The following is a 25237-nucleotide window of genomic DNA, read 5'->3' on the forward strand; positions in this document are numbered from 1 at the left end:
CTGAGAGCTTCATAAGTGTAAAGCATTCTGAGAGTTGTAGGGTTCTTTATTTGGTTGTCCCCCATGATCAGTTCTATTGGTTGGCCCCAAGGACCCCAGTCTCACACTGGGGCCTGCACAGACTGCAGTACAGTCCTTTAGTGGGCCCTGGCATCTGTGCTGCACTGTAGGGCCCTCCCGAGAAACCAGGACACATGTACCGGATACCCGGGTGTACATATGTGTGCACCTTCAAAACAGAAAGGTGGAGAGACGAATAGGTTATGGGGGCCCAAACACATTTTTTGCACAGGGGCCCATTGCAGTCTGTGTCCTTCCCTGGCAGTAACATTATTTTGAATAGTGACAGTGTTCTGAATATTTGGTAATGCAGTCAACTCACTGTGTTAGTATACACCGTGTGTTGATATGCTCACTAGCGCTGTTTGCCATGGAAAACTGGACTGTATGAACTTATGTGCAGTGCTACCGGCCGGAGCATGTGCCTAGTTCAGAAGATTTCTCCCTGTTGATCATCTCCTCTACACTGAATAAAAGCTGGATGTGGACTTTGGCAGAACTCCATTGATATCGGCATCTGGGCAAGTGTTATATTCACCTTTCCAGCTGGATTTCTATACAGGTGTTTGTCACCTATATAATCTTGACTCTCCTTATTCTGACTGAACCACTAATAGGCTGTGTTGGGTGTATCTATATGTTTAGTAGATGACAGTGTTCTGTGAGCTTTAGAAGCAGCTGATTGATGATAATTATTCTTCATAATAGGAGGAAATTTAGCACACTTTTTTATTAAACAAAAAATAATCTATAGCCACAGCCTACCGCAGCCAACACCAAATTATACATCATATATATATATATATATACACTCACCGGCCACTTTATTAGGTACACCTGTCCAACTGCACGTTACCACTTAATTTCTAATCAGCCAATCACATGGCGGCAACTCAGTGCATTTAGGCATGTAGACATGGTCAAGACAATCTCCTGCAGTTCAAACCGAGCATCAGTATGGGGAAGAAAGGTGATTTGAGTGCCTTTGAACGTGGCATGGTTGTTGGTGCCAGAAGGGCTGGTCTGAGTATTTCAGAAACTGCTGATCCATTGGGATCTTCACGCACAACCATCTCTAGGGTTTACAGAGAATGGTCCGAAAAAGAAAAAACATCCAGTGAGCGGCAGTTCTGTGGGCGGAAATGCCTTGTTGATGCCAGAGGTCAGAGGAGAATGGGCAGACTGGTTCGAGCTGATAGAAAGGCAACAGTGACTCAAATAGCCAACCGTTACAACCAAGGTAGGCAGAAGAGCATCTCTGAACGCACAGTACGTCCAACTTTGAGGCAGATGGGCTACAGCAGCAGAAGACCACACCGGGTGCCACTCCTTTCAGCTAAGAACAGGAAACTGAGGCTACAATTTGCACAAGCTCATCGAAATTGAACTGTAGAAGATTGGAAAAACGTTGCCTGGTCTGATGAGTCTCGATTTCTGCTTGAACAGGACAATGAGTTCACTGTACTCAAATGGCCTCCACAGTCACCAGATCTCAATCCAATAGAGCATCATTGGGATGTGGTGGAACGGGAGATTCGCATCATGGATGTGCAGCCGACAAATCTGCGGCAAATGTGTGATGCCATCATGTCAATATGGACCAAAATCTCTGAGGAATGCTTCCAGCACCTTGTTGTATCTATGCCACGAAGAATTGAGGCAGTTCTGAAGGCAAAAGGGGGTCCAACCCGTTACTAGCATGGTGTACCTAATAAAGTGGCCGGTGAGTGTATATACAGCATATACTGCACTGCTGCTACATCAATATTTAGATGATTTGTAGACATCTCAACTTCTACCTGAAGATCCAGTGGGATATCTTCTTCCTCCTCTTTACAATCCTGAGGATATAGAAGAAGGGGAAAGCTCTCTGGTGGATTTCTACTACTGGATTCATCTATAGGAAATAATCACAGTGACTGAATACATTGTATATATGTGATGATCAGATGATGGGGGATCCAGGAGATCCATAGCCCTAGTGTTTCCTCTCCTCTTACCTGGTGATGGGAGGGACTGCTGATCCTCCATCATGACATCCTTGTACAGATCCTTGTGTCCCTCTATATACTCCCACTCCTCCATGGAGAAATAGACAGAGACATCCTGACACCTTATAGGAACCTGACACAGACAATGATACAATTATCCTCCAGACACCTCACCCCTTGGTGTTATTGTATAATGTCCCAGCATTCCCAGCAGCATTGCTCACCTCTCCAGTCAGCAGCTCAGTGATCCTGGAGGTAAGTTCTAGAATCTTCTGCTCATGTATCAGTGACTGAGGTGGAGGCTCGGTGATGGGGCTCTGGGTCCTGCTCCAGCCTCCTGACCTGACACCAGGGGGCGTCACATACTCACCAGACCCCTTCTTCACTACTGTGTAATCCTGTGTATGGTGACACTGATCACTACAGAGAGTCTAACAATCCTTCCCCTCCAGTCATTTACCTGCTTTACTAATAAAGATACAAGTGATGTCATGTGAGACTCTCACCTCTCCAGTTATCCAGTAGATTATCTCTAGGGTGAGGTCTAAAATCCTTGCCGCCATGTGCTCTCTCTTCTTCTCCATCCTCCTGGAGTCACTGATGGAAAGTCCTATATTCTTACAAAGAAATGGACAGAACTCTCACAATTAAACTTAAAGGAGTTATCCAAAATAAGAAAAACATGGCTACTTTATTCTTAAAACTGTACCACAGACACTGCCTTGTTCTCCTAAGTTGTTGCTGTCTGACAACTCAAGACTCAAATTGATAAAAACATTTGATAGATCTATGATATATCAAAAAAATTTTAACCCTTAGCTGCACCTTAGTGGCCCTCTGTAAGGCTGGGTTCACACTGCAATTTGCAATCTGTTTTTTTTTTTTTTCCCCCCATTAGTTTTTTGCAAAAAACACATGGAAAATGGATGAATTTGTGTGCATCCATTTTGATCTCTTTTTACAGTGACTTTTATTCTGTAAGTATGCTTTTTGTTATAATAGTAGTCAATGGAAAAACGTATCAAAACGGATACACATAAATGCATTTGTTTTTTGCAAACACGGATGAAAAAAACGTATTGCAAAAAACATTAGTGTGAACCCAGCCTTACTACGTGTAGCAGAGGGCCGCTGCTTTATGCCAGCACGACCCGATACAAGTGTCGGCATAAATGAACCCCTTAGATCCGGTCTTCAAGTCTGAAAACATAAGCCCTCATATGACTAGTTTGATAGAAAAATTAGTTGTCAATTTTAGAATGCGAGAAGCCGAAGACGAAAATGCCAAAGGATTTTCCCAAAGGGTTAAAGGTAATGGTGCCCTTTTTAAATTGTCAGCCATCCCTGACACATTGTAAATACAGGATTATAACTATAGTACTAATCCCCCTATACAGGATCCATAGTGCAGTGCACCACATACAGCAGCCACATCTAATCTTCCCGCACGCTATATATCTAATCATCCTCCCCGGACATTAGTAGCAGTATCTGTTTGCTATACTGATCTGTCCTACAGAAGGTCTCTGTCCACTGTGCACAATTTCCCTCCACTTTATATAAACCCAGATTATAGGAAATCACTGCAGCTGTACATTCCCTTTAAGGAGTTGTACCAGACATTAAGAAGCCATAAAAGTAAGTGTATATATACATAAGTAAAGATACATCACTACCTGGCTGTGTTTGTGTTGCTTTCTGTCTCCTCTCCTCCTCATGCTGCTCATTGTGCAGTAACACTTCCTGGTGGGGAGTGTCAGAAGTTCTCAGAGAGTCCACCCTGCTCCCTCCTACTTCTCCTAGCAGCCTGGATCCCCACCTACTACACCCCCTCCTCTTATCACATGCTTCCTTCTCGCCTGGTTCCCTCCAGTATCTCAATCACTTTGTAGACAAGCTCAGATCATCATGCTGTTTTTTTTAGTATATTATTTCTCTGTCTGAGAAGTGTCTGTCTGATAGATTTATCACACTCGCTCCTTGTTAATTATTTAGACTGTGTTCACACACGTTGCCGTTTCAAACTACACTACTGCAGTACCAATCTTGATACTGCAGCATTTTCATTGAAGTTTCACAGTACTGTGTGAATGCAAACTTAAAGGGGTGCACCAGCGTGGGGGCACTTTTTTGGGGAGACCGGGGAGGAGGTGGCTGAAATAAAAGACGTCCACTTACCTCCCTGGTTTCAGCGGCGGGTCCCGCATCACGGCGCTCCGGTTCCCGGCCGCTTCCTGGTGTCTGACGCCGCCCGAGACGCTACAGGATCCGAGCGGACTTCAAACGTATCCCGTCTCCTTCACTGAGTGGCTGAGTGGCCCTGAGACGTAGCTTCTCGGGTGGCGTCAGACACCAGGAAGCGGCAGGGCACCGGAGCGCCGTGATGCGGGACCCGCTGCTGGAACCGGGCAGGTAAGTGGACGTCTTTTATTTCAGCCACCTCCTCCCCGGTCTCCCCAAAAAACTGCCCCCACGCTGGAGCACCCCTTTAAAGGGGTTTTATATTAAACTTTTTTATACATTGCCACCCTTGTGTGCAACATAATAAAGAGACCTTTTCTGTTGCACTTTTAGGGTAGCTTCACACGTACTGGATCTGCAGCAGATTTCACTCTGCGATTTGCAGATAAATCAGCTGCAGAACCAGGTATAGTGAAATTCCATAGGGTCCTGTACCCGCAGCAGAATTTTCATTCCACTGCAGATGTGTTACCCAGCCCCTTTAACCCCTCGGTTGCCCACTGCCCGCCGTCCCGGCCCGAAGCATACATTACCTGCTCGGCGGCGCGGCTGTGTGAAGCTCCCGAATCCCCTCGCTCCCCATCAGCCAATCAGTGCTGCCGTGCACTGATTGGCTGATGAGGAGCGAGGGGAGCCAGGAGCCTCAGACACAGCTGCAGATCCGAGCAGGTAGTGTATGCTCTGGGCCGGGGGCAGCCCTGGAGCATACATCACCTGCTCCAGGCTCCTGCTTGCTTCTGGGCCTCCCAGCATCTCCCGGCAGCCAGCCAATCAATGCACTGCGGCAGGGCAGCGCGCTGATCGGTCGGCCACCGGGTGATGCTGGGAGGCCCCAAAGCAAGCAGCAGCCTGGAGCAAATAAAGCATGCTCCAGGCCGGGGCTGGAGGGGAAAAAAGGGCCGGGTTACCTATCTGCAGTGGAATGAAAATTCTGCTGCGGATATGTAACCTCATAGACCTTCACACTACCAGGATCCGCAGCGGATTTCGCTACAAACTCGCAGTGTGAAATCCGCTGCGGATCCGGTACGTGTGAAGGTACCCTCAAATGGGAACTCCAGGTAACATATAGCATTACTTACCTATCTATGCCAGTTTTGAAACTACCAAAAATCCATTTTTTGGGGGGGTTTTGTTCTGTATTGTGTGGTTGTACTTCCTGGTTCAGCAGTTGTACACAGTACTACAGGTTCCAGAATGCAATGCTTTCCCTCAGTCCTCCACCCTGCCCATTACCCACCCAAAGCTGTTGCAGAACATCTAGGCTGTGTTCACACATTGCTGTTTCATTGTGTGACTAAATTAATTGCAGCACGCTGTATTCTCTACCTGTAACACCACAGAGCACACTGTATTCTCTACCTGTAACACCACACAGCACGCTGTATTCTCTACCTGTAACACCACTCAGCACACTGTATTCTTTACCTGTAACACCACACAGCACGCTGTATTCTCTACCTGTAACACCACTCAGCACACTGTATTCTTTACCTGTAACAACACACAGCACACTGTATTCTCTACCTGTAACACGACACAGCACGCTGTATTTTCTACCTGTAAGCACAGTTACTACCTGTAACGCCACACAGTACTGTATTCTACACCCGTAACACCACACAGCACACAGTTACTACCTGCAACACCACACAGCAAACTGTATTCTCTACCTGTAACACCACACAGCATGCTGTATTCTCTACCTGCAACACCACACAGCACACTGTATTCTCTACCTGTAACACCACACAGCACGCTGTATTCTCTACCTGTAACACCACACAGCACATTGTATTTCCATCTGTAACACCCACACAGCATACTGTTACTACCTTTGACAGCCACACAGCACGCTGTATTCCCTACCTGTAACACCACACAGCACGCTGTATTCTCTACCTGTAACACCACACAGCACACTGTATTCTCTACCTGTAACACCACACAACACGCTGTATCCTCTACCTGTAACACCACACAGCACGCTGTATTCTCTACCTGTAACACCACACAGCACACTGTATTCTCTACCTGTAACACCACACAGCCAGGGCCGGCCTTAGGGCAGATGGCGCCCTGTGCGAAATTTGTTTTCGGCGCCCCCCCCCCCCCCGCGAAGCATCAGGGTCTTCCTTCCTCCGGACATTGCTGTTTCATTGTGTGACTAAATTAATTGCAGCACGCTGTATTCTCTACCTGTAACACCACAGAGCACACTGTATTCTCTACCTGTAACACCACACAGCACGCTGTATTCTCTACCTGTAACACCACTCAGCACACTGTATTCTTTACCTGTAACACCACACAGCACGCTGTATTCTCTACCTGTAACACCACTCAGCACACTGTATTCTTTACCTGTAACACCACACAGCACACTGTATTCTCTACCTGTAACACGACACAGCACGCTGTATTTTCTACCTGTAAGCACAGTTACTACCTTTGACAGCCACACAGCACGCTGTATTCCCTACCTGTAACACCACACAGCACGCTGTATTCTCTACCTGTAACACCACACAGCACACTGTATTCTCTACCTGTAACACCACACAACACGCTGTATTCTCTACCTGTAACACCACACAGCACGCTGTATTCTCTACCTGTAACACCACACAGCACACTGTATTCTCTACCTGTAACACCACACAGCCAGGGCCGGCCTTAGGGCAGATGGGGCCGGCCTTAGGGCAGACCTTAGGGGCCGGCCTTAGAGCATGCCCGTGCGGGCGGACAGACAGCGGAATTCCGCGGACATTGTCCGCGAGAATTCCGTAGTGTGAACCCGCCCTTAGAGCAGAGAGCGGAGGCACTGGAGGCATCGCACTGACACACTAAGGCAGGCAGGATTCTGAGCAGAGTCCATAGCAGGGGCTTCGCACAGAATTCTATCCCTTTTACTCGCCATACACTGACTACAGACACCCTCTCACTGCCATACACTGACTACAGACACCCTCTCACTGCCATACACTGTCTACGGACACCCTCTAACTGTCACCTGACTACAGACACACTCTCAATGCCATGCACTGATAACAGACACCCTTTCACTGCCATGCATTTACTACAGACACCCTTTCACTGCCAACTGACTACAGACACTCTTTCACTGCCATGCACTGACTACAGACACCCATGCACTGACTAGGCACCCATGCACTGACTATGCACCCATGCACTGACTACAGACACCCATGCACTGATATACACTGACTACAGACACCCATGCACTGATATACACTGACTACAGACACCCATGCACTGATATACACTGACTACAGACACACTTGTCTAATCTTGTATGGTGCAGTCCCCTCACCTTCTCTATCCTTAGAAGAGGGTCAGGACTTCTTGCCTCAGAAATAATGGTCATCAGGATGGCAGGCAGAGCACAGGCATCCCTGCAGACAGCTTCCAGGCCCCCATGTGCTGTCTGTGCTGTGCAGGCTGTGGTGCTGTCATCATCCTCCCTCCTCCACCAAGTCCTGACAGCAGGAGGAGGAGGAAGCTAAATGAAGCTGCACAGGAGGCACAAAATGAAAGTATCCTGCTCTGCTTCAGGTGGGGGCCGGAACAGGAAACAGCAGGGAGGAAGAGCCCAGGAGCGTACTACTGAAAGTTTAGCAGACAGTGTGATGTGCAGCTGCAGTGTTTCCTCACAGAGCCCATTACATCACCACACTCTGCACTGTCGGCTCCCTGTGAGAGGAGCTGACAGCTTTGAAACACTGATCACAGGGTCGGCACAACAGCCGGCCGGCGCCCCCCTTCTGTTTGCTGGAGGGATGCGCCTGTGCGGTTGCACAGGTCGCACACCCCTAAGGCCGGCCCTGCACACAGCACACTGTATTCCCTACTTTTAACACCACACAGCATGCTGTATTCTCTTCTTGTAATGCCGACATTGGAATAAAGTAAATAGCTTTTTTAAATTAATTTTTTTTTTCATCTCCCCACACGTATTATAATCAAGCATCTTTGAGGTTAAGCCCACAATAAGGACTTTATCGGATATTATCTTACACTGGAAATACTGTTTATACAGTACCTCGTTTTTTGGGGGCAGGTGGGATTGGCAGTGCCGGTTCTAATCCTCTGTGGCATTTACCATCATTTAATTGTGTTACGGCATCATTTTTGTGAATACACTGCAGTACTGCAATGAAACTTGATGTGTACATAGCCAGAATTTCACTGCTGACTTTTGCACAATCAGTGAAGTTGCAGCACCTGCTTCTGGTTGGTCAGAAATGGTGAATCACGCAGAGGATTAGGGGATCCAGCCAAGCCTCCTGAGACATCACGCTGTGCCCCGTCTGCATCATCAGCCTGTGCTCAGCAAACACACACAAGGGTGCATTAATTAAAGGGGATACTACCTACAACATGGGGGATACTAACTATTGGGGGAGCCAACTAGAAGAGAATATACCTACAGGGGGATGCCCACTACATGGGGATGTGAGGAGGATACTACCTATTTGCGGGGCAGGCGGAGAGGTAATGAAGTGGTGAAGGTGTGGCAATAATATTTGTTTCTTATATGGTATTGTTGGTTTTGTTGCTAGTATTAATGGTCTTGAAATACTGGATGTTATTTAGTAATGATATGGTATATACTGGTATTATTGGTCTTGGTATACTGGATTTTAGTAATAGCATAGGGGTATAAGCCACTATGTGGTGAAGGTTTGGCAATAATATATATTTTATTTTATATTCTGACATTATTGGTAATATAGGTCTTGGTTTACTGTATTTGGTCAGTAAGGGTCCTTTTACACAGCCTGATATGGAGCCGTGCAAGGACGCAAGCAAGCGCTAATCAGGGAGATTAGTGTTAATTTGCAGTGACTTTAGAAGGCACAATGAATCAAACGGCCAGGCTGCACCAACTACCATTTTATCATTAGTGCGGCCATTTACAAAGTGTATTGCTACCGGCCACGATAACAATATATTTTACCATAGTGTAAACATGCCATCAGCTGAAGATTGAGTGCTTTTATGCTCCTTTGCTGATCAAAGTGACTTTTACATGGGCAGATTATCGGCCGAAGGAGCGTTGCTAGAAACGCTTCTTGCATATAATCGGCCTGTGTAAGAGGCCCTTTACAGTGTGACGGTATAGTGATGTATGGTCATAATAAGGTAATAAGAGAGATTTACTGCAGCGCCTTTAGGGCTGATAGTTGTGATGCAGATAGCAGCCACCAGGATCCCTCATACAACCTGTCAGAAACTACCACTCCCAGCCTACCATGAGAACTTTAAAAGTTTAGGGCATCCCTGGAGGCACATGTGGTGGTCTTGCCCAAACCTGGTAAAGACCCTAAACATTGCAAAAATTACCGCCCTATCTCCCTTATCAATTGCGATCTTAAACTTTATGCCAAGGTATTGGCCTCTCGTTTGAGCCCTCTCATCTCTCAAATCATTCATGTTGACCAGGTCGGTTTTGTTCCTGGCAGGGAGGCAAGGGACAACACCCTTAGGACGCTTTTGCTACTGTCATGGGCTGGCCGTACGGGATCTCCTTTGTGCTTACTCTCCATTGAACTGAAAAGGCTTTTGATAGACTGCATTGGGGGTTCCTGCGGTCGGCCCTGGCGGGGGTGGGGTTGGGCCCGCACTTTGTGGAAAGGATCATGGCGTTGTATTCTTGCCCGGGTGCGGGCCAATGGCGTACTCTCTAGTCCGTTTGCAATCCATAATGGTACGCGCCAGGGCTGTCCCTTGTCTCCCATGCTTTACATCCTCACGATGGAACACCTGGCTGTAGCCCTTCGGCAGAATCTAGCGATCAAAGGGGCGATATTTGGGCAGGACCACCACAAATTGGCTCTCTACGCAGATGATCTTCTTCCGTACATATCTTCCCCCGTCACTTCTCTCCCCTCTATTCTACAGGAATTCCAACGGTTCGGTGACCTTAGTAATTTCAAGGTTAATCTGTCCAAAACTGAGGGTCTTAACATCTCAATCCCACCCGATGTCTTTAGCACGGTCAAGGCCTCCTTTCCTTTTCAGTGGCGGGAGGACTCTCTCACCTATTTAGGTGTTAGAGTCCCTTCTGCTCTTAGCTCTCTCTTTACTTTGACTTACACCCCCATGCTGAACAAGGTCCTCTCGGAGATGTCCTCGTACTTCTTGAAACCGGCTTCCTGGTTTGGGCGGATGGCTATTGTGAAAATGGACATTCTTCCCAAACTACTGTACATTTTCCAGACTGTTCCCATTGTAGTGCCAGTGGCCTTTTTCAGGACTCTACGTCGAGCTGTCTCGAAATTTGTGTGGGGTAAGAGCAGGCCACGGATTAAGCATGCAGTTCTCACGCAGTCCAGATCTTTGGGCGGCATGGGTCTGCCTGATTTGCGCTTTTACCATGAGGCGGCGGTTATGCGTGGAGTCCTGGACTGGGTGCACTATAGAGGCCTGAAAAGGTGGGTAGACGTGATGTTTTCTTTGTGCCCGGTGAGCCCCTCCGTTCTCCCCTGGATATCCCCCGGGGACCGTTCCGTTCTTTCAAGCCTTCCTTTTCTGATGTCACATACGCTCTGCGTCTGGGATAGATGGGTCACTAAACAGGGGTTGTCCACTGTCCCTGGGCCGCTCTCCCCTATACTTCAAAACCCGAAATTCCAGCCCGGATGGCAGGCACACGCGTTCCTGCTGTGGGACCGGTTTACGTGTCCTAGAGTGCGGGATTGCATGACGGGTGGAACTGTCTCCTCTTTGGCCTCCCTTCAAGCCCAGTCTACAAGAGGTCGGCTATCCTGGCTGGAATATGGTCAGTTGGTTTCTTTCATCCGGGCCCTCTTTCCGCGGGGCACCCACATTCCTGCGCTCACTGATTTTGACAACCTGGCTGTCTCTGCTTCTCCAATCCCACATTGCATTTCGGTTATCTATCAGATCCTGATCAGTACTGTCAGTCCTGATAGAGCCCCCTTCTTTGCTAAATGGGAAGCCGACCTTGCTACCTCGTTTGATGCTGTCTGTCCAGAAGATGTGCGAACTGACTCATGGTATCTCTATGTCTGCTAAGGCTAAAGAAAAGAACTACAAAATCATCTCTCGGTGGTATTACTGTCCGGTCACCTTGCATAAAATGTTCCCTGAGACATCTGATCTCTGTTGGCGATGTCTGATAGAAGCAGGCGACATGTTACATATCTGGTGGGCCTGCCCGGGAATCCACGATTTTTGGGACAAGGTCTTAGGAATATACAATGCATATTCTGGACAGACTGTCGTCAACTCGCCCCAATTAGCCTTGCTGTCTAAACTTCCCGGATCTCTTTCTAAGACCAAAAAGGGAATCCTGCAACATTTTCTGACCGCTGCCCGCTTAGTTATCCCCCGACATTGGAAATCTCCCCTTGTGCCCACCATAGCAGAGTGGATAGGTGAACTCAGGGACCTTGGCAGAATGGAGGAATTGGTGGCTGAGGCTCATGATAGATCGGACAAATTCGAAAAAGTGTGGTTTCCTTGGCGCCTGTACATGGACTCTGAGGAGTTTCTGGCTCTTATTCGATAGCCCCTGGCGTGCAGGGGCTCTGAGTTTTTAGGCTGCTAAGCTGAACCGGCGATGGTGTCCATCCCCCCCAATCCCATGGCCTCTTCTTCTCCCTCTCTGCTTTTCCCTTATCTCTTGCCTTCCTTCCTTATATTCTCTAACCTTTTTCTTTGAGTTTGCATTTATACAGTTGCTGTTTTATGCCGTTTCCTTATGGTGTCCTTGGGCACCCTGTCATGTTATTATGACTGTTGACTGTTTCTACAAATTCGTTTCGTTATAATGGAAAACCTGACACCATGTGACTTGCAGGTCACATTTTGTTGCTTGATTGCTGAACCTGTATCTGTTACCGTTGCACGATTGTCAATAAAATCAGATTACACATAAAAGTTTAGGGCATTCTGGTACTTGTAGTTTGACTGAAAACTTGTTAATTCACAAAAAACAGCTGTAGACATCCTGGATCCAGATAAATCTGGGATGGAACCATGTCAGCATGTCACTTCTCACTTGTTCTTCATTGGTGGGCCCCAGGTACCACAGACCAACACTGAATTTGTCCATGCAAATCTGAATATTTTTGTGACATATTGTACTTTACAGTAGGTACTGTTAGGGTGAGACTTAGAATAAAGTTGTATGGCAGCTGCAGTCTGCCGCGAGTATCAACCAAACACATGAGACCAAGCCAGTGTTCAAGCTGATTCTGTTTATTATGGGAACAACCCTTATGCTACGTTTACACAGAACGATTATCGGGCAAATTTTCGAGATAACGATCGCATTGAACGATAATTGTTCCGTGTAAACGCAGCAAACGATCAAGCGATTAGCTAAAATCGTTCATTTTGATCTTTGAACATGTTAATAAATAGTCGTTGATCGTTTGCAAAAAATTCGCAGATCGTTCTGTGTAAACAGTCGTTCACTGATTTTACCCATGTGCGAGATAGGCTTAAGCTATCGCAAAACTATCGCAAAACAAATTTTCTATACAATATATCGTTCCATCTAAACACTGATCGTTATAAAGCAAAGATTGGGATCTATCCTCTTTTCAAATCCATTACTGGCTTTTGCTTCCAAAATCTGTCAGATAAATCTCTCTATTTAAACGCACCCTTTATATCTTTACAAGAAAACTTCAATATGTAGGAGGACGACACAGGTGTGTTCAAACATTCTACATAAGAAGTCGTTGTATTAGTCTCCAACCTCTTTAGCTGTTATCTTTTGGTGAAGACTCCCAGTGCAGACCTTGAATTAAAGCATAGAGCATAAAATAACAAAATTTCCCTAGCCATAGAACATAGTAGGAGGGGCTTTTCCCCGCAGCTGCTTGCAGAGCGTTAAACAAAGCAAGTATACATTTTAAGGCTGGGTTCACACTACGTATATTTCAGGCAGTATTTGGTCCTCATGTCAGGTCCTCATATTGCAACCAAAACCAGGAGTGGATTGAAAACAAGGAAAGGCTCTGTTCACACAATGTTGAAACTGAGTGGATGGCCGCCATATAACAGTAAATAACTGCCATTATTTCAATACAACAGCCGTTGTTTTAAAACAACAGCAAATATTTGCCATTAAATGACGGCCATCCACTCAATTACAACATTATGTGAACAGAGCCTTTCCTTGTTTTCAATCCACTCCTGGTTTTGGTTGCTATGAGGACCTGACATGAGGACCAAATACTGCCTGAAATATACTGTGTGAACATAGCCTAAAAAATATAACACATATAAAATAGACTTTCAGGGCATTCTGGGAGTCGTAGCTCTGCAAGAGTTGCAAAATAGGAAGCACAAATCTTGTTTTATCTGCCCATAGCAACCAATCACAAAGCAGCTTTTATTTCTCAAATTCCACTGGTAAAATGAAAGCTCAGATGTAATTAGTTGCTATAACTCCTTAAGGACCCTTGACGTAACGGTACGTTATTGGGAGCTTGCTAAGCTATGGTTAATGACAGGCAGCTGAGGGATCGCAGCTGCCTGTCATTATCTCCCAACCCCAGACACAATCATGTCTTAACTGCACACTGATGCTCTCACTGCAGCAGTCCCGCACACATAAAAAACCCCTTCACTTTAGGAAAGTATATATATGCTCCTGCTGCACAGGGTATGTATACGTATTGTGGGGGTAAAGGGGTAAAAAAAACACACAAAAAAAACTTGTTTTAATTTTTTTTCAAAAATCAACACCTTTTTAGACCCTGTAAGGGACTTCTATGAGCAATACCTTGATTTCTCATAGCGATCAACGCATAATTATGTACTGCATCAATCTATTATATCGGCACTTGGTTCAGTCCAGGCCAGATATGGTGCTGGATTTCAGGTGAATCAGTCACCTTGGCTCCACATCACCTCCCAGCAATCTCTTGGGAGGGAGCCAATCAGACCTCTGAACCACCGATGAGGTATGTTATAGGGGTTATCCAGCGCTACAAAAACATGGCCACTTTTTCCCCTCTCTTGTCTCTAGTTCCGGTGTGGTTTGCAATTAAGCTCCATTTACTTTAATGTAACGGAGTTTGAAACCCCATCCAATCTGGAGACGAGAGGGGGAAAAGAAGCCATGTTTTTGTAGCGCTGGATAACCCCTTTAAAGCGACTCTGTACCCACAATCTGACCCCTCCAAACCACTTGTACCTTCAAATAGCTGCTTTTAATCCAAGATCTGTCCTGGGGTCCGTTCGGCAGGGGATGCAGTTATTGTCATAAAAACAACTTATAATCCGGCAGCGCTGTGTCTAACGGCCGGGGCTTACATTTGTATATGCATTAGGCTGGCACACCCTCTCTGTCCTTCCTCCCCACCCTCCTCATCATTAGGAATGATCCAGGCAGATTGCTTTCTATTCCCCTTCTGTGTGCATAATAAACATGGGCCGGATCGTTAAGACACCTGTGCAAAGCTCAAACAGCAGTAAATGTTCCTGGATCATTCCTAATGATGAGGGTGGTGGGGAGGAAGGACAGAGGTGGTGCCAGCCTAATGCATATACAAATGTAAGCGCTGTAGGATTAAAAGTTGTTTTTAGGAGAATAACTGCATCACCTGCCGAACGGACCCCAGGACAGATTTTGGATTAAAAGCAGCTATCCGAAGGTATAAGTGGTTTGGGGGGGTCAGATTGTGGGTACAGAGTCGCTTTAAGGATCTTTAAATGCAGCCGTCAGTTTTGACAGCTGCTTCTAAATGGTTAGAGACTGTACCTACAATCTGACCCCCCAAACAGTTGTACCATCAGATAACTGTTTTTAATCAAAGATCTGTCCTGGGGTTGGTTTGGCGGGTGATGATCACATAATAGAGCTGACCACAGCTATAACCAAAAGGAATGATGAACTGGATTCAATGACAGAGCATGAATAACTCATATATAGTCAAATGATAGATATGACTTGAGAGAATGGACTGTAAACTTGTAAAAATGGGGAGGTGTGTACCTTTATATAATGTCCTGTATAAAGCCCACACTAGAGGAATATCTAAATATGAGGGTAAGAACATGTAGTGTCTCTATAGTAGAAATATACAGAGATATCATAAATAATTAAATTTTGATAGGGGTTTGCTATATGGCAAATAAGAATATAGCACAAGCTGCAGAGTTTATTATTGGAAAAAACATAAAGGAGGCAGCAAACCCCAATAAAGCTGTTATTATGAGGGACATTACCAACCCCAATATAAAAGGGGAAACTGAAACCTCTACATCCCATAAAAAAACGGGATTCTGTCTGTAAAATAATTATCTTTACCAAATGCAGAAGTGTACCAAGTACAGAACCTAACTAGAGGGAAACCCAGGAAATACTATAGGATGGGGGGGGGGCACCTAGGAGAAAAAGACCACAATATATTACATTCTAATGTGTCCTTCAGTAGGATATTCTTGATCAAACACAACATAAAGTGAAGGTTAATCAGCACCGAAAATCACAGAATGGGATAATATCCTCAAATAATCTATACATGACAATAGATTTAAAACATTAACAAGGCATTGATAAGTTGTAACACTTTAATCTCACATAGAAGAATTTTTGCATATAGGCAATTTAGTCCAAACTTAGTTGAATTTGGATATAGCAGTATTGGTTTTCAGTATTGTAACTAAACATAAGTAAGGGTGAAGAGGAACTATCAGCAGGTTAGACAATCTAACATGCTGATAGACCCCTATTGCGCAGGAGGCTACAAGATGTATGTCTCTTACCTTCATCCTTGGCCCCATTCCTGTGCAGTTAGCCTTTAACTCCTCATTCCGGTAAGACTGTCAGGAGCACTGCCTGTCCCCATAGCACCCACCCCTTCTAATAATGAGCAATAGTAGGGGCTAGCCGCATCAGCCCTATGAGGGCAGAGCAGTACTCCTAACATTCTTAGAAGACAGAGGAATAGAGGACTAACTCAACGGGAATGGTGCCGAGGATGAAGGAAAGAGACATACCTTCCCCCTCAGCCCCCTTTTGCGCAGGAGGTGCGATCAGCAGATTACATTTGTCTAACCTGCTAATAGTTCCCCTCTAACATCCTGACTGATCTTCAGATTGAATGGGAAAGACAGAAAATCCATGCTGGGCAGTACAGTTACTGTACATGGATCCATAGGATTCCTGCTCAAAACTCAATGTTTATCATATGGAGCATTAAAAACCCAATCGCTCAGCATAGACTCATGTTGCTTCATGTCTTATATGAAAATCAATGAGGACAATAATATTATAGAGACACTAACTCAGAAAGCATCCTGAGGTCCTACACTGGAGCTCCACAGCAGCCACATCTCCCACATTCTGAACATTTAAATCACTTCTCTCCCAAGTGATAAAAAATAAATACGGTAACATGATTATTGTTTCTGTTCTGTGTGGTTTCTCAGATGTCGCTTATGAAGTGCTTTTGTAGCAAAACACTCTGCACATTCGGGACATGAAAATGGTTTCTCTCCTGTGTGAATTCTCTGATGTTCCACAAGACTTGATTTCACACTAAAACACTTCCCACATTCTAGACATGAAAACGGCTTCTCTCCTGTGTGAGTTCTCTGATGAGTAACAAGATTTGGTCTCACACTAAAACATCTCCCACATTCTAGACATGCAAATGGCTTCTCTCCTGTGTGAGTTCTCTGATGAGCAACAAGATGCGATTTTAAAGTAAAACATTTCCCACATTCCAAGCATGAAAATGGCTTCTCTCCCGTGTGAGTTCTCTGATGTTCCAAAAGACCCGTTTTCTTACTAAAACACCTCCCACATTCCAGACATGAAAACGGCTTCTCTCCTTTGTGAGTTCTTTGATGAGAGAGAAGCTTTGATTCCCAAGCAAATGATTTTCCACATTCTGAACAAGAAAATGGCTTTTCTCCTGTGTGAGTTCTCTGATGTTCCACAAGTTGTCTTCTCTGACGAAAAGACTTTCTACATTCAGGACATGAAAATGGCTTCTCTCCTGTGTGAGTTCTGTAATGTTCCAAAAAACCTATTTTCTTACTAAAAGACCTCCCACATTCCAGACATGAAAACGGCTTTTCTCCTTTGTGAGTTCCCTGATGTGTGAAAAGACTTGATTTCCAACCAAATGATTTTCCACATTCGGAACAAGAAAATGGCTTTTCTCCCGTGTGTGTTCTCTGATGTTCCACAAGTTGTTTTCTCTGACGAAAAGACTTTCTACATTCAGGACATGAAAATGGCTTCTCTCCTGTGTGAATTTTCATATGTGTTACAAGAGTTGATTTAAGACTAAAACACTTTTCACATTCGGGACATGAAAACTGCTTCTCTCCTGTGTGAGTTATCATATGTGTTACAAGATTTGATTTACGCCTAAAACACTTTTCGCATTTGGGACATGGAAACTGCTTCTCTCCTGTGTGAGTTCTCTGATGACTGGAAAGATTTTTATTCATAACAAAACACTTTCCACATATGGGACATGAGAATGGCTTCTCTCCTGAGTGAATTTTCATATGCCTAAGTAGTTGTGATTGCTTACTAAAACACTTCACACATTCTTGACATGAAAATGGTTTAAATCCTTTGTGAGTTCTCTGATGAGAAATAAATTGTCTTTTGTTAGTAAAAGATTTCTCACATTCTGAGCATGAGAATGGCCTCTTAACTGTGTGACTTGAAATTTGTTTGAAAGATTTCTCACATTCTGAATACGACAGTGGCGTTTCATCTGTGTGAATTTTCTTACGCATGGAAAAAGCTGATTTATTTTTAAAATGTTTCTCACATTCACTTTTAGCACAAAGTCTGTGTCCAGTTTTGTTTTTGCCAATCTTTGATAGATCGTCTCCTACTTTACAATAAAAGGATAGAGGATGTCCGGGGGATCCGCTCATCCCATCATTTCCTGAAAAAAAAGAAACATTTATTCCAAACAGAACTTCATTTTCTAAAAAGAAAAAAATAAAATAAAATTGACCGATAAACAATGCGTAATACCATTAACAAATCAAGATAACAGTGTCATATTTTCCTAGTACCATACACAGAGTACCATGTAAAGCCATTTGTCAGTAACATGCAGTCAACCACATAAACACCAAAACATCTACCATATTATTTCCATTAACCCCTTCCCTCACGGCTAATTTTAGTTTTTGCGATTTTGGTTTTTCCTCCTTGTGTTTAAAAGGCCATAGCACTAGTATTTTTTCACCTGCAGACCCACAGGAGCCCCTTTTTTTTTTTGCGTCACTAATTGTACTTTGCAATGACAGACTTAATTTTTCCATCAAGTATGCTGCAAAACCAGAAAGAAATTATATGCGCTGTGAAATTGAAAATAAAATGCAATAATTATTATTTTGGGTGGTATTGTGTTTACACCTTTCGCTCTGTGGTAAAACTGACTTGTTATCTATGATCGTCAAGTTGATACGATTAAAATGATAGGCAATTTGCCTAACTTTTATTGTATTTGACGGCTTTTAAAAAATAAAAACCTTTTTTAAAAAACAATGTTCCTTAACCCCTTAAGGACCAGGCCTAAAATGGCCTTAATGACAGAGACAAATTTTATGAATATGACCTATGTCACTTTAGTCATTAATAACTTCGGGATGCTTTTACCTATCCAGCTGATTCTGAGATTGTTTTCTCGTGACATATTGTTCTTTACATTTCTGGTAAATTGGAGTCGATACTTAAATCTTTATAAAAAAAAATCCAAAATAACGTGAAAAATTGTGAAAAATAGCATTTTTCCACCTTTGAAACTTTTCTGCTTATACAGAAAATGGTTCTGCCACATAAATTATATATTAAATAGCATTAGCAACATGTCTACTTTATGTTGGCAGCATTTATTAAACTATCTTTCTTTTTTTTTTTAGACAATAGGAAGCTTAAAACAGCAAATTTCCAAATTTTCAGTAAAATTTCAAAATCAGATTTTTTTTAAAGGGACCTGTTCAGGTTTAAAGTGTATTTGAGGGGATTGTATGTTAGAAAATCCCACAAAGCACCCCATTTCAGAAACTGCACCCCCTAAACTCTGCAAAAGCACATCCAGAAAGTTTTTAACTCTTTAGGGAAGTCACAGAAATAAAAGCTAAGTGTGTAAGAAATTTGAAAATTTTAATTTTCTGTGCAGAGATTTTATTGTAATCCAATATTTTTTATAATTATAAACTTACCAGAGAAATGCACCACAATATTGATTGCCCCGATTCTGCAGTTTATAGAAATACCCCATATGTGGCCCTAATGCGCTATTTGACGCAACTACAGGCCTCAGATATAAAGTAGCGCCTAGTGAATTTCAACGCCTCCGTTTTATTTGGTAATTTTTGACCGTACCACTTCAGGTTGGCAGAGGCTCTGGGGTGCCAAAACATAAAAAACACCCCTAAAGGGACACAATTTCAAAAACTACACCTCTTGAGGTATGTAACAAGGGGTGCGGTGAGCATCTGGACCTCACAGGTGCTTCACAGATTTTCAGGACAATGTGGCATGAAAAAAGAAAAATGTATTTTTTACACTAAAACCTTTTAGTCTAGCCTTCAATTTTTCATTTTCTTAAAGGGATAAGAGGAAAAAAAAGACACAAAATGTGTAGCGCAGTTTCTCCCGAGTACGGAAATACCCCACATGTGGCGATAAAGTGCCAAGGGGGCGCAGGACGAGCCTCCAAAGGGAAGGAGCGCCAATTGGCTTTTGGAAGCTGAATTTCACTGGAAAGGATTTCAAGGGCCATGTCACATTTACAGAGCCCTCGTGCTGCCAAGACACTGGAAACCCCCCACAAGTGACGCCATTCTGAAAACTACACCCCTCAAGGAATCTAACAAGGGGTGCAGCGAGCATATGGACCCCACTGGTGACGGACACAAATGTGGAACAATGTGACGTGAAAGTGAAAATTTTAATTTTTCCACTTTCACGGCACAAATGTGCCGTCATCAAGGGGTCCATATGCTCACTGCACTCCTTGTTAGATTCCTTGAGGGGAGTAGTTTCCAGAATGGGGTCACTTGTGGGGGGTTTCCAGTGTTTTGGCAGCACGAGGGCTCTGTAAATGCGACATGGCGTTCATCATCCATTCTAGCCAAATCCAGCCTCCAAAATCCAAATGGCGCTCCTTCCCTTTGGAGGCTTGCCCTGCGCCCACATGGTGCTTTATGTCCACATGTGGGGTATTTACGGACTCGGGGGAAATTGCTCTACATATTTTGTGTGTTTCTCTTTTAACCCCTTGTGAAAATGAAAAATTCAAGGCTAACCCAACATTATAGTGTAAAAAATTTAATATTTTATTTTCACGCCACGTTGTTCAACATTTGTACCCGTCACCAGTGGGGTCCATATGCTCACTACACCCCTTGCTACATTCCTTGAGGGGTGTAGTTTCCATAATGGGGTCACTTGTGGGGGGTTTTCACTGGCTTGGCAACACAGGGAGTTTTTAAATGCAACATGGCCCTCGAAATCCATTCCAGCCAAATCCAGCCCCAAAAAGCGAAATGGCGCTCCTTCCCTTCGTAGGCCCGTCTTGCGGCTGCATAGCGCCTTAAGTCCACATGTGGGGTATTTCTGTACTCGGGGGAAAATTCTCAACATGTTTTGTTTTGTTTCTTCTTTTTTAACCCGTAGTGCGAATGAGAAATGTCAAGACTAGATCAATGATGTTGTGTAAAAATAAAATTTTTTACACTTAAACATTGGCCTAGCCGTGAATTTTTCATTTTCACAAGGGTTTAAAAGAGAAAAAAAAACACAAAATGTGTAGAGCAGTTTGTCCCGAGTACGGAAATACCCCACATGTGGACATAAAGCGCCATACTGGTGCAGGGTAAGCCTCCGAAGGGAAGGCGGGACATTTGGCTTTTGGAGGCTGGATTTGGCTGGAATGGATTTTGAGGGCCATGTTGTATTTACAAAGTCGCCATACAGCCAAGGCAGTGGAAAACCCCCACAAGTGACCCTATTCTGGAAACTACATCCCTCAAGGAATCTAACAAGGGGTGCAGTGAGCATCTGGACCCCACTGGTGACGGGCACAAATGTGGAACAATGTGACGTGAAAGTGAAAAATTTCACTTTTTCATTTTCAAAGCACAAATGTGCCAGTCATCAAGAATGGGGTCACTTTTGGGGGGTTTCCAGTGTCTTGGCAACAAAGGGCCTTTGTAAATGCGACATGGCATTCACCATTCATTCCATGTCTACATGTGGGGTATTTCTGTACTTGGGGAAAATTGCGCTACACATTTTGTGTCTTTATCTTTTAAGCCCTTGTGAAAATGAAAAAATAAAGACAAGATCAATGATTTAGTGTAAAAATTTATTTTTTTTTTACACTAAATGTTGGTCTAGCCTTGATTTTTTCATTTCCACAAGGGGTTAAAAGAGAAAATAAACGCAAAACGTGTAGGGCAATTTCCCGAGTACGAAAATAACTCACATGTGGACATAATGTGCCATATGGGCACAGGGCAAGCCACCAAAGGGACAGAGTGCCATTTAGAAGCTGGAATGGAGGATGGAGGCCATGTTGCATTTACAAAGCTCCTGTGCTGCCAGGACAGTGGGAACCCCTCACAAGTGACCCCATTCTGGAAACTACACCCCATAAGGAATCTAACAAGGGGTGCAGTGAGCATATGGACCCCACTGGTGACGGGCACATATGTAGAACATGTGCTGACACCAGGGGGCCATATCCCCGCTGCACCCCTTGTTAGATTCCTTAAGGGGTGTAGTTTCCAGAATGGGGTCACTTGTGGGGGGTTTATAATGCCCTGGCTGCACAGAGGCTTTGTAATTGCATCATGGCATCCTCTAATGGGAATGGGGGCCATGCCTATGTAGTCGGGGAAAAGGGACCATTTTAATTTATTTGGGGGTATTAGGCCAATTATTAGTTTATAAGGTTGGAAATGACAGGTGTCCATCAAATTCAACCTGTGTTGATCCAGAGGAAGGCAAAAAACCCTCGTGAGGCAGACAACAGTAACCTCGTCACAGGGAAAAATTCCTTCCCGACTCCATAATGGCGATCAGAATAATGCCTGGATCAACGTGACCCCTGAAATAAGAATAAGGGACAGAATTTAGAAAATTTAGATCTCCAATGACGTGTGGTACGCCTTGAAGCAATCCTGTATACAGAGGCCGGGGTGATCAGGACAGGTGTCACACTGAAAAATGGTGTCCTTCCTGATCCCACTTTTGTGGCACACTCTGCACTTCTTTTGGGATCTCCCCTTTTTTCCAGTGTGGGGGACTTCACCTGGAAAATGTTATCCCTGTACGATACGGGGTCCTTCATATCCAGAAGCGCTGGGGCCCGCTCCGTGGCTGCCGAATATCAGGGCTTTGATCGCTGCTTCCTGGAATTCAAGGAATTTCCCCGGGTGGCTGGCATATCGGTACAGCACAAAAGCGTTGTACATCGCTGTTTGTACCAGATGTACGGCCACCTTTTTATATCACGTTCTGGTTTTTCTCGTGGCGTTATATGGTTTGAGGACTTGATCTGAGAGATCAACTCCTCCCATATACTGATTGTAGTCTAGAACACAATCAGGTTTGTTCCTTGTGGTACCACGTACAGGGACAGGGGTGACGCTATTCCTGTGAATTGTGTTTAAAATAAGGACATCGCGTTTGTCCTTATATTTGACCAACAACATATTTTTACAGGCATAGGCCTTGCTCTCCCCCCTTCGTATCAGTTGCCTAACTGGATGACTTGGGAGGCCTCTTTGATTTTTTCGGATCGTGCCGCAAGCTACAGTAGCTCGGGCAGCGAGGGACCGAAAGAGGGGGATGCTGGTATAAAAGTTATCAACGTACAGGTGGTAACCTTTATCCAGCAGTGGGAAGATCAGTTCCCAAACGATCTTCCCACTTACTTTGAGGATGGGGGGGGGGCATTCTGGGGGCTGGATTTGGGTGTCCCTACCCTCATATACTCTAAGGCTGGGTTCACACTACGTATATTTCAGTCAGTATTGTGGTCCTCATATTGCAACCAAAACCAGGAGTGGATTAAAAACACAGAAAGGCTCTGTTCACACAATGTTGAAATTGAGTGGATGGCCGCCATATAACAGTAAATAACGGCCATTATTTCAATATAACAGCCGTTGTTTTTAAATAACAGCAAATATTTGCCATTAAATGGCGGCCATCCACTCAATTTCACCATTGTGTGAACAGAGCCTTTCTGTGTTTTCAATCCACTCCTGGTTTTGGTTGCAAAATACTGACTGAAATATACTGTGTGTGAACCCAGCCTAAATCTGTAAGTGTACCCTGAGGTACTCTCACAGAGTTTGTAGAATTTTACGCCATACCGTGATCTCTTATTGGGAAGGTACTGGCGGAATTGGAGTCTTCCTTTGAAGCTCAGGAGGGACTCATCTACTGAGATGTATTTCTCTGGTATATACATCTCAGTAAATTTGGCTGAGAAGTGCTCTATGACTGGCTGTACTTTGTACAGTCGGTCATATGAGGGGTCATCTCGTGGGGGGCACCTTGCATTGTCATTGTAATGCAAGAATTTTAGGAGGGCTTCAAATCGAAACCGTGCCATGGCCATACTGTAAAGTGGGGTATTATATATAATATCCCCACTCCAGTAATGCCGAATTGTGTTTTTTTTAATAGGCCCATGTGCAGCAGGAGCCCCCCAAATTTTGTCATTTCGGCTGCATCAGTAGGGGTCCACGCTATGGGCCTAGCAAAAGAAGAGGAGGGGTTCTGGGCTAGAAATTGGTGTGCATACAGGTTTGTTTGCGCCACCATCAAATTTATAAGGTCATCAGAGAAATAGAGCTTGAAAAAGTCTATTTCTCTGAGACCTGTGGGGTTAATTTGGATTCCCGCCATTGCCATAAAGCCAGGAATCTGGGGCTGATAATTTTGGGGGTCTGGGGTCCAGATGGGTTCACCTATCTGGGGGGCGGTATGGGGTCACCTATCTGTGGGGCAGGGGACGGGATGGGATGACGTGTCTGGCGGGCAGCCAGAGGCGTCCTCCTTGGACGCCTACGTGGATAGTCATCATCACTGGATGATGATGATAATGATGATGATGATGAATGGAGGAAAGAAAGGATCATTCATCCTCACTGGCCGTGACATTTTGGGCCATTTTTATTCGGGGATTGGTATATGGGGGGTAGTGGTGTAGTGTAAAACTTTCTTTCAAGTAATGTAATGTGTAATGTGGGGTAGTGTAGTGTAATGTAGTGTTTTATACGTGTTTTTATCAGTAAGGGGGGAAAAACCTACGCCAAAAAAGGAGTTGATGGTAAATGCCGCACTTATGTGCGGTACTTATCAGCAGACAGTGGCGGTAGGATATAGAAAAAAAAGGGGGGGGGGGGGGGGAAGGGGGGAAAAAAAAAACACGCCAAAAAAGAGGAGTTGCTGATCAGCGGCGCACTTACGTGTGATGCTGATCAGCACTCAGCGGCTAGGGGGGAGTACAAGTAGCTGGCGGAAGACTGCCGAAGTTTGGTGAAGAAAAACCGACGGGAGCAGAGCCGAACGCAGCCGACGAAGATAGAAGAGGACACCGGGGACCGTGAATCTTCCGTCCAGACGCCGGGATTCAGTGAGTATGGTGCCTGCACACCACACACACACCTTCTCTGCACCTCTCAGCTAACTAGCTGAGGGGTGCAGAGAAAAGGAATATTTATTTTTACTTATATCGCCGCCATTGGCCAGCTGGGGCTGGCGTCCAATAGCGGTAATCGGGAGGGTGGCACCATGGCCCCCTTCACTATACACAATGATGGTGATTGGTGCTGTCTCGGATTACCGGGCCCCCTGGTCAAATCAGCCAATTACAGCGATCGTCGCCCCGGGGGCCGACAAGCTAAGATGGCCTGCTGTAAGTTACAGCAGC

General features: G+C 44.7%; 1 pseudogene; it reads right to left on the reverse strand.

Annotated features, from left to right (window-relative positions):
* LOC138767389 (oocyte zinc finger protein XlCOF7.1-like) overlaps positions 1-25237 on the reverse strand; it is a 51542-nt pseudogene that overhangs the window by 13272 nt on the left and 13033 nt on the right.

The sequence above is a fragment of the Dendropsophus ebraccatus genome, chromosome 11, assembly GCF_027789765.1.
Source record: "Dendropsophus ebraccatus isolate aDenEbr1 chromosome 11, aDenEbr1.pat, whole genome shotgun sequence".
In the NCBI taxonomy this organism is placed as follows: domain Eukaryota; kingdom Metazoa; phylum Chordata; class Amphibia; order Anura; family Hylidae; genus Dendropsophus; species Dendropsophus ebraccatus.